The 13124-nt window shown below is 41.2% G+C and overlaps 1 protein-coding gene across 5 annotated transcripts in view; it reads right to left on the reverse strand.

The window, feature by feature from the left end:
• The window catches only part of IRF2 (interferon regulatory factor 2), a 102673-nt gene that overhangs the window by 70133 nt on the left and 19416 nt on the right, over window positions 1-13124 (reverse strand). The window contains exon 1 of one of the 5 annotated variants that reach the window (XM_040418719.1): window positions 4496-4519. The exons of the other annotated variants lie outside the window; for them this stretch is intronic. The gene's annotated coding sequence lies outside the window, so the exon portion shown is untranslated. Of the gene's footprint in view, window positions 1-4495; window positions 4520-13124 lie in introns of those variants that run through there. 5 annotated transcript variants of the gene reach the window in all.

Raw genomic sequence — 13124 nt, forward strand, 5'->3', positions numbered from 1 at the left:
AGAAGGTTTTTTTTCTAATAAGAAATATTACAAAGTTTCTTATATTTGATACTATTGATTTAAGGTAATTTTGATGAAAGTACAGTATCTCCTTACTATGAAACAAAGTAGTTCTGTCTCTCCATTCTCCTAGGAACATACTGTATGTAAAATATCAGTTGTGTAGTATATGATCTGTAGTAATATATTCTCTGGCTGAGGGCATGAGTCATTTTTGGTCATTAAATGGGTTGTGCCAGATTCATACACACCCTATTGATGTATCTGGAACAGGCAAAAAAAAAAAAAAAAAAAAAAAAAAAAAAAAAACAGCGTTGACCACAACAGCATTCACCACAAGACTCATTTGTCGCAACTCTGAAGCACCACCCACGGAAAACGTGGTGCCGTGTCTTCATTAATATAACTGCCTGAAATAAATCTGCCTCATTGTCTGCACTTCATCAATATACTAAAATGTATTCTTGTTATTAGCATTTACACTGGTAATCTTGGAAAACCAATGTAACCAGAACTGGTGTCAAAAACAAGCACACAAAAAAGTGTGAAATATTACCAGTTCACTATTAGTTCAAGCACATTTGCTGGAAATGGAGAAAGTCTGGCAGGGGTCATTTCCCTCCCTCTGTTTAGTTCTGGTAGGAGTCACTCTGGAAGGAGATTCCAAAGAAGAAGCACAAGTATACATATACACTGAACAGTACGAAATATTCCGTACTAGCCACTAAACTTTGTAAACTGTTTTGGTGTATTTATTCTTTATACCCTCAATATTAAATATACCAATAATTATTCAAGCTCTTCATACAATTCACTATTGCAATGTACAATTAGGGGATAAAGCGCTGAACATAATACTAGAGTAAATATAGTACAACTGAGAAGTGCATTTTTCTATAGCTCAAAGTCTTTAACCCCTTAAAAAAGTGCTTTCTGAAATTTTAACATACCCTGGATAGGTCATCAGTATGTTAAATCGGTGGGTTTCCAAAACCCGGGACCCCCACGATCAGCTGTTTTGAGAAGGCAGCAGCGCTCGCTCCTGTGAGCAGCACTGCCTTCTCGCAGCTTACCAAGCACAGCCATACATTGTATAGAGGCTGTGCTTGGTATCGCGCTCAGAGCCATTCACTTGAATGGAGCTGAGCTGCTCCTAGGCCACGTGACCGATGAACGCGTTGTCGGAAAGCAGAAAGAAGGCCTCAAACAGCTTATCGGCGGAGGTCCCAGTTGTCGGACCCTCACCGATCAGATACTGATGACCTACCCAAAGGGATAGGTTATCAGTAAAAAAAAAAATAGCAGAAAACCTCTTTAATTACCAAGCCTACTTTGGCATTAAGCCCACAGGAATTCTTTCGTTTTGGCATCACCTCCGTTTTAGACCTATAATTTTTCCATTATTTTTCCGCTGAAATGGCCATGAGGGTGTGACTATGGACTGTCACTTTCCTATGATTTTGTGTATACCTGGTCAATGTGTGTTGTATTACATAGTGGGGGTTTTGCAGTGATGGTCTTCACATCTCCCTGGTACCAGAGATAAGGTATGTTGATGACCTCTGTGACCCTGAGGAGTTTGGGAAATCTACACTTCTAAAGGGGTCTGGCTGTGCTTCAAAGCAAACCCCTGCTAATGATAGTCAGATATGTTTCTAGATATCTCTGAGACTGGGGGTAGTCTTCTTTAAGTAGTCTCTGTTTGGTTGACAGCTGACCCACAGGGGTGAGGGACACCGCTGAAGGGCAGTGAGTGGTTAGGCAAAAATCACAGTCAGTAACAGGCCAGAGTACATGCTATACAGGTAGGTAGGTACATTTAAGACCTCCATTTTATGTATATTCCGGGACATATACTAGATATACGTCAAATGAATGTCTGTGACAAATGCCATAAAAAAATAAAAAATAAAAACACAAGAAAACACATGCGGTATGCACAGCATACTTTTTTGTACTGGTTATTGTATGAATAGCAACAGTCTACTACACTTCTGCATTACACTCAGGCATACTTGTCATAAGGAGATCTAAAATGGCACCCTTCTTGCCTCTGCCTGGCTAAGGCACTGAAGACAGAAACTGTCTGGATCCCTGTCGAATCCCACTACAGTCAATGGGATCTGGCAGCTCATAGCATTATCCGGCTATGCTGGATAAGGTAAACTCCAGCCGGCTCTCTGCCCGAACAGCCTGCCAGATTTCGGAAAGCAGATGTGAACCTAGCCTCACAAAACTGAACTATACCAGAATACATGTATGACTTGGAAAACAAGTCCATTGGAATCAATAAGTGCCATAAACTGAACTGTTGTGACAAAGTAGCACTGGAGAAGTCAACTATGTATACAGTAAAGGTGTAAAGCACACAGAAAAATGTACGGTAACTTAGGGGTGGGCGATATGGCCTAAAATCTATATTGCGATATAATTTTAAGCATGTGCGATATGCGATATATATCGCAATATATTGTTTTCTATATTTGGGGGGGGTGTTTAAACTTTTTTTTTTACTTTTTATTTAATAACTATTAGCCTCCTTAAGGGCTAGAACCCTTGTCATATTCACCCTAATAGAGCTCTATTAGGGTGAATAGGACTTTACACTCTCCCTGCTGCCCTGTGCTTTGTGTACACAACAGCAGGGAGCTGACCATGGCATCCAGCCTCTCATGTGCCCCCCCAGCCTCTCCCTCTTATCAGCCCCCTCTGGTAACTAAACCCACCCTCCCTCCCCAGTATTAATCATTGGTGGCAGTGGCCACAGGGTCCCCCTCCCCCATCATTGGTGGCAGTGGGCAGTTACGATCGGAGTCCCAGCAGTGTATTGCTGGGGCTCCGATCGGTTACCATTGCAGCCAGGACTCACGCTACTGAAATCCCGGCTTCCATGGTATGTTAGTGAGCAGCATTATACTCACGTGCGCCGTGGCCGCCGGTCGCTCCTTCTTCTCATAGGTCTGTGCGGCGCATTGCTAATGCTATAAGCATTATCAATGCGTCGCACAGACAGAAGAAGGACCGACCGGCGGCCACGGCGCACGCGAGTATAATGCTGCTCACTAACATACCATGGCAGCCAGGACTTCAGTAGCGTGACTGCTGGCTGCCAATACACTGCTGGGACTCCGATCGTAACTGCCCACTGCCACCAATGATGGGGGGGGGGGGGACCCTGTGGGATATGGCCGGCATATTCATTGGTGGTGCAGTGGCCACAGTCCCTCCCCTCCTCCTCCTACTCTGTCCTCATTGGTGTTCAGCGGCAGCCGTGCACAGTGGGGAGGGAGGGACTCCCTCCTTCTCCACTGTGCCGGCTCAGGAGAAAATGGTGCGCGCAGAGAGCGCGATCATATCACGGTCCGGCGATATGGCGAAAATCCATATCGTGGACCAAATTTATATCGCATATCGCCCACCCCTACGGTAACTATATGCAGTGTATGGGAAGACAGAAGGGATAAATCATTTGTTTAGTACAAAACTAACTGCGGAAAAAGACTTAGAAAGATTCCAACTGAGGAATGCGAAGGGCAGGTTAAAGGGTACAAGATAGGAGAGTACCGAGTACTTTGGGCAGAAGAATCACTGTTTACATATAATGTAGAAAAAATTGGAGGCGAGTGTTCACATTCATAAGGCTGGAAATAAGTCTAACAACTCTCTTTTATCCCTCATACACATACATGCATGGTTCAGCTGAGCATGCAGGTGTAAATGACAGAAAGAAGTAAGGCTACTTTCACACTTGCTTTCCGTTTGTGAGATCCGTTCAGGGCTCTCACAAGTGGTCCAAAACGGATCAGTTTTGCCCTAATGCATTCTGAATGGAAAAGGATCCCCTCAGAATACATCAGTTTGCCTCCGATCAGTCTCCATTCAGCTCTGGAGGCGGACAACAAAACACTGCCTGCAGCGTTTTGCTGTCCGCTTAACGAAACTGAGCCATGCGGATCCGTCCTGGCACACAATGTAAGTCAGTGGGGACGGATCCGTTTTTTCCCGTTGACTTTCAATGGAGTTCATGACGGATCCGTCTTGGCTATGTTACAGTCTTGGGTGGGGCTCAGAGCTCTCTCCCTCCTCCCATTGTAAGCATGGCTGCATGCTGGAGGTAACTTGGAGTTTGCTCTGAGTCGGACCTTGCGCGCCTTTAATTTGCCCACTGGCTACTGGTATAGCCCATACGGCACAGATAGGTTTCGAGTTAGGTCCCCAGCTACATGAGAAACCTTGGCGCGGTGCTCGGGCTCAGACATGTCCTCCACAGTAGGATATGTTGGCTAATCTCTAAATTTTACATCAGTATGAGGGTTTAGTAAGACCGCAGAGTGCACCTGTCTTTGTAATTAGTTATTGTTATTATGCTACAGATAAGACATCTCCTCCCCCTGCCTATGGTTGGCCAAACCTTCAAAAAAATGAGTCAGTTCTTCAAATATACATAAAATGTGTATGTCTAGCTCAAATCTGCTAAAGGGAAAGACTCGCTCACCTTGAGCTCCAAGCATATGAAAGGAACCACAAAGTCCAGGTAAAAGGTAGAAATACCTAAGAAAGAAGCCGTCTTCATACGTGTGCTTTTCCTTCATCACATAGAAATAAGTGGTTTAAGCATGCTAAGCAAATTAAAGGGCAACTGAAACTTCTGGGTTTCACACAGAAGTAAACATCTGTTCAACAAAAACCTCATACTATACGTGTAGTATATTTTCTGTTACATCCCACATCAACCATCAGATTTTATTGCTTGCCTTCCAAAGAACCCCACTGAAAGAAACGGAAATGACGATTTAAAAGATAAAAAAAATTCTACAACAAAATCTGCTGTGTGTAAAGGCACCCTTAAGATACCTGCACACAGATGCAGATTTCCATGTAGATTTCTCTGCACCAAATCCGCACCAAAATCCGCATGTGTTAGTTACGGGTTTTGATGCAGATTTGCCCTAAGCTCGGTGAAAGCCACACTACAAATTAGCAAAAACAATTGACGTGCAGATTTCAAAACTGGCAGGTCAATTTTTGCACAGAAAATACAGTGCCTTGAAAAAGTATTCATGCCCCTTGAACGTTTCCACATTTTTCCACATTACACCCACAAAGTATTTTATTGGGATTTTATGTGAGACAACCAACACAAAGTAGGAAATGTGTGAAGTGAAACAAAAATTATACATTGTTTTCAAAATGTTTAATAAATAAAAATCTGTAAAGTGTGACGTGGATTTGTAATCAGCCCCCTGTACTCTGATTATTAAAATCCAATGTGACCAATTGCCTTCAGAAGTCACTTCATTAGTAAACAGAGTCCACCTGTGTGTCATTTATTGTCAGTATAACTACAGCTGTTCTGTGAAGGCCTCATAGGTTTGTTATAGAACATAAGTGATTAAACTGCATCATGAAAACCAAGGAACACACCAGACAGGTCAGGGATAAAGTTGTGGAGAAATGTAAAGCAAGGTTTGGTTATAAATATCCCAATCTCTGAACATCTCACGGAGCACTGTTCAATCAATCATCCGAGTATGAGCCGAGCATGCAAAACTGCAAACCTACCAAAACATGGTCGCGCACCTAAACTGACAACCCCAACAAGAAGAGCACTAATTAGAGAAGCAGCCAAGTGGCCTATGGTGACTCTGGAGTAGCTGCAGAGATCCATAGCTCAGTTGGGAGAATCTGTCCACAGGACAACTATTAGACATGTACTCAAATCTCCCCTTTATGGAAGCGTGGCAAGAAGAAAGCCATTTTCGAAAACAAGCCATAAGAAGTCTTGTTTGCAGTTTGCCACAAGCGATGTAGGGGACACAGCAAACATGTGGAAGAAGGTGCTCTGGTCAGGTGAGACCAAAGTTGAACCTTTTGGCCTAATTGCAAAACACTATGCATGGTGAAAAACTAATACTGCACATCACACTAAACACACCATATTAACCACTGAACAAGGTGGTAGCAGATTCCTGCTGTAGCCATGCTCTTCTTCAGCAGGGACAGGAAAGCTGGTCAGAGTTGATGGGAGGATGGATGGAGCTAAATACAGAGCAATCCTGGAGGAAAACCTGGTAAAGGCTGCAAAAAACCTGAGACTGGGTGGAGGTTCACCTTCCAGCAGGACAACCACCCTAAACATAAAGCCATAACTACAATGGAATGATTTAGATCAAAGCATATTCGTGTGTTAGACTGGCCCAGTCAAAGTCCAGACCAAAATCCCATTGATAATCTGTGGCAAGACTTGAAAATTACTGTTCACAGACGCTCTCCATCTAATCTGACTGAGCATGAACTATTTTGTAAAGAAGAATGGGCAAAAATGTCAGCCTCTAGATGTGCAAAGCTGGTAGAGACTTACCCCAAAAGACTTGTAGCTGTAATTGCAGCAGAATGTGGTCCTACAAAGTCAGGGGGCTGAATACAAATTTTGAAAACCATGTATTATTTTTTCACTTCACACATACTTGCTACTTTGTGTAGGTTTATCACATAAAATCCCCCCTCCCCCCCCCCCCCAAAAAAAAAAACATTTAAGTTTGTGGGTGTAACGTGAAAAAATGTGGAAAAGTTCAAGGCATATGGATACATTTTCAAGGCACTGTATACGCAAAGTGTTTGTAAAATCTCATTCACTTTGCCGGTACTGTATTATGCTACAGTTTTTCCACATGAAAATGTGCCTGGAAAAACTGCATGTAATCCACAATGTATGTGGGTAGTCTTAGGGCAAGGACACCGTCTCAACCAATTATTGTAATGCAACAAATGGTTACCTACTATGGGAGTGCAAAAATACACACCAACCCAAACAAGGGGTTACCAATAAGTAAATACCCTAGGAACGAGCTGACTCGCAATTAGCAAACACCAAAATAACCAAATAAATAATAGGGTCGCTATAGCTCAATTATAAAAAGACATATTTGACATTAAAAAAATTAAAAAAGATGAATGACATCAACAAGAAAAAGTGCAGTCATCCTGAGGAACAGTAACATACAGTATATGGCATATGGGATCTTAAGTATACAATGATTGTAAGGCTACTTTCACATTAGCGTTTTTTGCGGATCCGTCATGGATCTGCAAAAACGCTTCCATTACCATAATACAACCGCATGCATCTGTCATGAACGGACCCGGTTGTATTATGTCTTCTATAGCCATGACGGATCTGTCATGAAAACCATTGAAAGTCAATGGGGGACGGATCCGTTTTCTATTGTGTCAGAGAAAACTTATCCATCCCCATTGACTTACATTGTGTGTCAGGACGGATCCGTTTGGCTCCGCTTCGTCAGGCAGCGTTTTGGTGTCCACCTCCAGAGCGGAATGGAGACTGATCGGAGGCAAACTGATCCGTTTTGGACCGCTTGTGAGAGCCCATGATGGATCTCAGAAACGGAAAGCCAAAATGGTAGTGGTGAAAGTAGCCAAAGTATAATAGGAGTATGGCGACTCTTTAATTCTTAGGTAGGTTTATTCATCAATTCTTGTAAAGGTCCACGTCCCTGGGTCTACTGTTAGTTTGAGGTCCAAGTTGAACATAACAGTAAAGTTGTCATCTTATCATGAAGATTCGTTTATGTGAGGTAAACTGAGATTATGGGAAACACTCTGTAATGTTGTGCCATGAAGAGGCACCATACATTGGCACCCAGAGTGACTCTGTAGTACACTACCCTAGGTAATTTGTGCGGTGCCATAAAAGTTCCATGCATGAGGCCTGAGGCGAAGTACACAGATGGACAGGAACTTTGGCTGAACCTGACAATTTTCAGCAAGAAACGATCTAGAAAGGTGTTTGCGTTCAAAAGACGTTAAATTGCACAAAAAAAATTGCTGAATATTTTTGCTGTTTTCTTGTTATTGTGATTGTTGTTCATTCACACCCCTAGAGCATTTACACTGCTAACGGCTGGCAGATTTCTAATTAGATGAGGGGATGAGGCGTCAACTAAAGGCGGGTTTACACATCCCGATCTAACAGCTGATTGTCGAGAAGGAAGCCTTCCTTCCCAACAGTCGGCTGCTCGTTCAGTGAAGGATCTCCTTCACAGTATGAGGACTAGGGATCGCTACTGAGGGTTTCGCTCGTTCATCGGGTGATCGGCGGCACACTTAGACTGGCAAATTGACGGGAATGAGCATTCCCCGGAAACGTTCGTCTCCGATAATCTGCCCGAATATCAGGCCATGTAACTCCACCTTGACGATAATCTTTCAGTCTGGCAGATTTGTACGAACCAGGGAAAATGAACAATCATTTAATAGTTCAATGCTATTACATGTGGAGATAATTTCTTAAAAGGATAACTCGTATATTATTTTTTTTTGGAGTATTGGATTGTGGTGATTAATATCACCTTGGTGGCCCTATTTCAACTTTTCACTGTGTATTCAATTACCCCTTAATTCCACATGTTTGTTCCCTGTACTGCCTATTTTTACCTGTGCTTAAAATAGGGTTGGTCCGTCTATCTGTTGAAGGACGGAGCACGCAGCGTGCAAGGTCACATTACTGACAGCCAGGGACTGTAAGTAAATGATTAAAGCCAGGTCCTCCCCAGCAGCTGATAACAGTGCCTGGGCTGTGTGCACTTCTCCCTGTCTCTGCACTTGGCAGACGCTCCCTCACTCAGCAGAGCTGGACAATGCAGAGTTGAAGCAGCGCAGACCAGGGAAGGGAGATCTGCCGTCTGCTCAGTGTATAAATGAAAGCAACATGTGGTAAGAGGACCCCTTTGTGCTGCAGGAGATTAACCCTTTAGGGGGGAGGGCTCTGGTTACTGAAACTTTTGGGGGTTATTGTTACTGGCTAGTGAGGGCAGGCGGCCATCTTAACTGAATAGTGAAATTGCAGTTTTATGCAGACCAGTTGCTAAGGGCTGAATCTTATTAAATATGTGGTAAGTCAGTCTAATAGTAACTGATTCTGGAATATCATGTTATTAGTAACTACATATATGAAAATTGAAATTAGGGTCTAAATGTGACAGTTATCCTTTAGCCACTTCCAGACTGGGCCATTTACCCCCTTCCTGACCAGGCCTAATTTTGCAAATCTGAGTGTCACTTTATGTGGTAATAGCTTTGAAACACTTTTATTTATCCAAGCCATTCTGAGATTGTTTTCTCGTGACACATTGTACTTCATAAATAATGAGTCAATATATTTCACTTTTATTTATGAAAAAATCCCAAATTTGCCAAAGATTTTGAAAAATGCGCAATGTTCAAAAAAAATTATTTCTCCGCTTTTAAAAACAGAAAGTGATATCTCATAAAATATTTATTACTTAACATTCCCCATATGTCTACTTTATGTTGGCACCATTTTGTAAATGTCATTTAATTTTTTTAGGACGTTAGAAGGCTTAGAATTTTAGAAGCAATTCTTAAATTTTTAAGAAAATTTCCAAAACCCACGTTTTAAGGACCAGTTCAGGTCTGAAGTCACTTTGTTGAGCCTACATAGTGGATACCCCCATTGTAGAAACTACACCCCTCAAGTTACTAAAAACAGATTTTACAAACTTTGTTAACCCTTTAGGTGTTCCACAAGAATTAAAGGAAAATGGAGATCAAATTTCTAAATTTCACTTTTATGGAAGATTTTCCATTTTAATCCATTTTTTTCTTTAACACATCGAGGGTTAATAGCCAAACAAAACTCAATATTTATTACCCTGATTCTGCGGTTTACATAAACACCCCACATGAGATCATAAACTGATGTAAGGGCTCACGACAGGGTGCAGAAGAAAAGGAGCGCTATATGGTTTTTGGAAGGCAGATTTTGCTGAACTGGTTTTGAGATGCCATGTCCCATTTGAAGTCCCCCTGATGCACCCTTACAGTGCAAACTCCCAAAAAGTGACCCCATTTTGGAAACTAGGGGATAAGGTGCCAGTTTTATTGGTACTATTTTGGGGTACATTGGTACGTTTTGGCACAGTTTTTATTTTTTACAACATTCATCTGAAAGGGTAGATCATGTGCTATTTTTGTAGAGCAGGTTGTTACGGACACAATGATATCAAATATGTCTACCTTCTATTTTTACACAATAAAGCATTTTTGAAGAAAAATTATGTTTGTGTCTCCATTTTCTGAAAGCCATATTTTTCTGCCGATCGTCCTGTGCAGGGGCTCGTTTTTTGCAGGAAGAGTTGACGTTTTTATTGGTACCATTTTTGGGTACATATGATTTTTTGATCATTCATTATTACACTTTATGGGGCAAGGTGACTAAAAAAATTGGTTGTTTTAGCACAGTTTTAAATTAATTTATTTATTTTTACAGCGTTCACTTGAGGGGTTAGGTCATGTGACATTTTTATAGAGTAGAGTATTACGGATGTGGCAATACCTAATATGTATACTTTTTCTTGTTTATTTAAGTTTTACACAATAATAGCATTTTTGAAAACCAAAAAATTATGTTTTAATGTCTCCATGTTATGAGAGCTATAGTTTTTTTTACTTTTTGAGAGATTTTCTTATGTAGGGGCTCATTTGTTGTGGGATGAGGTGACGGTTTAATTGGTACCATTTTGTGGGACATATGCCTTTTTGAACACTTGGTGTTGCACTTTTTGTGATGTAAGGTGACAAAAATGGCTTTTGTTTTACACAGTTTTATTTTATTTTTATGGTGTTTATCGGACGGGGTGGATCATGTGATATTTATAGAGCCGGACGTCACAGATGCGGCAATACCAAATATGTCTATTTTATAAAATTTTTTCTATTTTTAAATTACTTAATTGGGGATTTTTTTTAATTTTTTTTACATGCGAAACCTTATTTAAATTTTTTTTTTTTTTTAAAAACACTTTGTTTTTTTGTATAAAAGCGATCTAGAAGGCAGGGACACCTGGACACTGTCCCTGCCTTCTTTCTAGGGTGCCCTGCTGTTACTGACAGCAGGCACCACTCTCGGCAGCTGCACGATTAGCGTGCAGCTGCCATCTCTGAATGGACGTTCTAAAATGTCCATTCAGAGTTAAACAACCCATGGGACGTTTATAGTCTATGGGCGGTCATGAAGTGGTTAAAATTAAAACGATAATCACTCCAAAATGCCTTTAAAAGGTATATGGACATTTAAAGTCTGCCGTGGAATACAGCACAAGCTAAGCAGATGACATTTTCTAAATCTCATGTACATGGTGCTGAAATTTGATCTGCAGTGAGCGTTGTGAAACTGCAGCATATCAATTTTTTGTAGAGAATTTACCCTTTGCCATAGTAAAGACCCTTCTACACAGGCAGATTATTGTTAAGATGATCACTAACGAGCGTTCGTAGTAACGCTCGTTAGTGATCATCTTGCTGTATAGTACTGCGGCGATTACCCAATGGACAAGCAAACACTCGTTCATCAGATAATCGGGATCTTTTAACGTGTTTTCCGGGGACAGATTGCACCGTGTAATAGGCACTCTGCTGCCAACAAACAGTGAGACAGCATAGGGAGGAGCAATGCATTTGCGATCGCTCATCCCTATACTGAGAAGGAGATTGTCTGCATGTAACAGCAGCGGTCTACTTTGCTAACGAGCAGGAGATTGATGGGAGGGGACGCTTCTGCCCATGTAAAGGCTACTTTCACATCTGTATTTTTAATTCAGGTTTTGAGATCTGGCAGACAGGGTGGATTTGATTTAAATCACTAGTCAGTAAGGCTTGATTTAAATCATAGTTTTCGACATAAAGACTAATTCTTGCTGGTATAACTTATAATATGCAAGTAGATGAAGATTTTTAGAATAACAACTTTTCATATTAGTTTGATTAGGTTGATTCTGCATTCATAGGTTTGTAGAAGTTAGGATTAAGGTATTTTTCTCAACTCTGTTCATGTTATAACATTTTTGCTGTGACGAGGCATGTGATCTCTGCTGAGTCAAATTCAGTTTTGAGAACTGCAAAAGTAAACCAAGCATCTGTGATAATATCTTGTAGGCAGAGAAACTGCCCAATAATCTTACAAAAACCTCTGGAAGAGCATGACATTTTGAATGGATTAATGGAATTTATTTACCAAAAAAATTAAACATATAGAAACACAGAAACATAGAATGTGTCGGCAGACAAGAACCATTTGGCCCATCTAGTCTGCCCAATATACTGAGTACTATGGATAGCCCTTGGCCCTATCTTATATGAAGGATGGCCTTATGCCTATCCCATACATGCTTAAACTCCTTCACTGTATTTGCAGCTACCACTTCTGCAGGAAGGCTATTCCATGCATCCACTACTCTCTCAGTAAAGTAATACTTCCTGATATTACTTTTAAACCTTTGCCCCTCTAATTTAAAACTATGTCCTCTTGTGGTAGTTTTTCTTCTTTTAAATATTCTCTCCTCTTTTACCTTGTTGATTCCCTTTATGTATTTAAAAGTTTCTATCATATCCCCTCTGTCTCGTCTTTCTTCCAAGCTATACATGTTAAGGTCCTTTAACCTTTCCTGGTAAGTTTTATCCTGCAATCCATGTACTAGTTTAGTAGTTCTTCTCTGAACTCTCTCCAAAGTATCAATATCCTTCTGGAGATATGGTCTCCAGTACTGAGCACAATACTCCAAATGAGGTCTCACTAGTGCTCCGTAGAGCGGCATGAGCACCTCCCTCTTTCTACTGGTAATTCCTCTACCTATACACCCAAGCATTCTGCTAGCATTTCCTGCTGCTCTATGACATTGTCTGCCTACCTTTAAGTCTTCTGAAATAATGACCCCTAAATCCCTTTCCTCAGATACTGAGGTTAGGACTGTATCACTGATTTTATATTCTGCTCTTGGGTTTTTACGCCCCAGGTGCATTATCTTATCTGATTTTTGACCATTCCTCTAGTTTTCCTAAATCCTTTTCCATTTGGTGTATCCCTCCAGGAACATCAACCCTGTTACAAATCTTTGTGTCATCAGCAAAAAGACACACCTTACCATCGAGACCTTCTGCAATTTCGCTGATAAAGATATTAAACAATATGGGTCCCAGAACAGATCCCTGAGGTACCCCACTGGTAACAAGACCATGGTCTGAATATACTCCATTGACTACAACCCTCTGTTGCCTGTCCCTCAGCCACTGCCTAATCCATTCAACAA

Source organism: Bufo bufo, chromosome 2 (assembly GCF_905171765.1).
Source record: "Bufo bufo chromosome 2, aBufBuf1.1, whole genome shotgun sequence".
In the NCBI taxonomy this organism is placed as follows: Eukaryota; Metazoa; Chordata; class Amphibia; order Anura; family Bufonidae; genus Bufo; species Bufo bufo.